Below are 1,528 nucleotides of genomic sequence, written 5' to 3'. Positions count from 1 at the left end.
ACGAAGTTCTGTCCCTAAACGTTGATCCGTTTGTGCGCGCAGCACTTTCGTCGCACAGGCCCGAGAATGGCAGTCAGAGCGCGCTGGAAAGAAAAAAAAAATATATACAAAAGCGCAACGCGTGCTTCCACGTGACACGGATTGGCCAATGGGGGATGATGATAAGTGGTTCTTGAGGGAAAGGGAAAGGTTGGCGCTATCTTCTGCAGCCCTTGAGGGAGCACGGCTCAGCGCCAACGGGGAGGGGTAAGTGGGAGCGAAAGAAGGGATAGAGTGGAGTCGCCATGGCTGGGCGAAGCAAAACCGGCAGGCATAGGCGGCACGTATCAGGCCGAGATGGAAGGCCTTGGTGTGCTGCAGAGTCTGCAGGGGTGTTGTGCCAGGCCGGTCAGGCCCGGGGTGGGGTGGGAGGCCGTGAGGCCTTCCCGCTTGTAGAAATGTCCTTAGAGGCGTGCGGAGAGCCCTGACGAGTCAAGGAACTCCACGACGCCTCGAAGTGCAGAAAGGTGGTGTCGGCCGGGGAAGAGGAGATCTTCCTCCTTGCCAGAGGGGAGGCCCAGGCGGCGGAACTCCTGCAGGAGTGGGCCCCGCTGCTGGAGGTACGCCGGGCAGGCCAGCAGGAGATGTTCGATCGTCTCCGGCTCCCCGCAGGAGCTGCAGGCCGGGGACGTCGCTCGTCCCAGTCGGTAGCTGCGTGCTGCCGTCCAGCTGCAGCCGATGCGGAGCCGGAGAAGGAGCGAGGTCTCCCTGCGAGCCAGGCCTCGCTGGGGGAGTGGTCGTGGGGGGCATCCCAGTGCCACCCGTTTGTCTGGGTGGTGGGTCGCCAGGTGTCGCCGCAGCCTCAGTCCTGTGAAGTCGCCCTCCGTCACGGCCCGACTGAGGGGCACAGTGGTGTGGTGGGCGTCCTTCGCCAGGGTGTCGGCTGCCTCGTTGCCCGGGATCCCTACGTGGGCGGGGATCCAGTGCAGGGACACCGGGTGGCCTGCGTCCTGCAGCGCTGTCAGCCGGGTAGACAGCAGTGCGACTCCAAGGCTGGCGCTTTCTGGCCTCTGCAGGCCGAGGAGGGCTGCCTTGGAGTCGCAGAGGATGGCCGCTGGTACCCAGGGAAGCTCCTCGGAGAGTAGGTCGACGGCCAGGTGGAGGCCTGCCACCTCCGCTGCAGTCGAGCTGGCGTGTCTGGGCAGTCGACACTGCCTGCTCTTCTGCAGGGCTGGTGCCGTGCAGGCCGCCGTGGCAGAGCCGGTGTCCGGTACCACCGAACCGTCGACGTACACCAGGAGGTGGTCTCCGAGGGTCTCGTCCAGGAGGCAGGCGGCCGTCTGCTGCAGGGCGCAAGCGGGCGAGCGCCTCTTCGAAATCCCGGGCAGCTCCGTGGCGATGGGGACAGGAGGCCTCTGCGGTGGGGGCAGCTGTACCGCATTCGGCGGTGGGTTGCCAACCACCTCCTCGTAGAGGCGGCACAGCTGACCCATCCTTGAGGAAGGCCGGGACTGGAGGCGACGCAGCAGGCCTCTGCCATCAGGAGCAT

Source organism: Dermacentor silvarum, chromosome 7 (assembly GCF_013339745.2).
Source record: "Dermacentor silvarum isolate Dsil-2018 chromosome 7, BIME_Dsil_1.4, whole genome shotgun sequence".
Lineage (NCBI taxonomy): Eukaryota > Metazoa > Arthropoda > Arachnida > Ixodida > Ixodidae > Dermacentor > Dermacentor silvarum.
Note: the sequence above shows the minus strand (reverse complement) of the source record.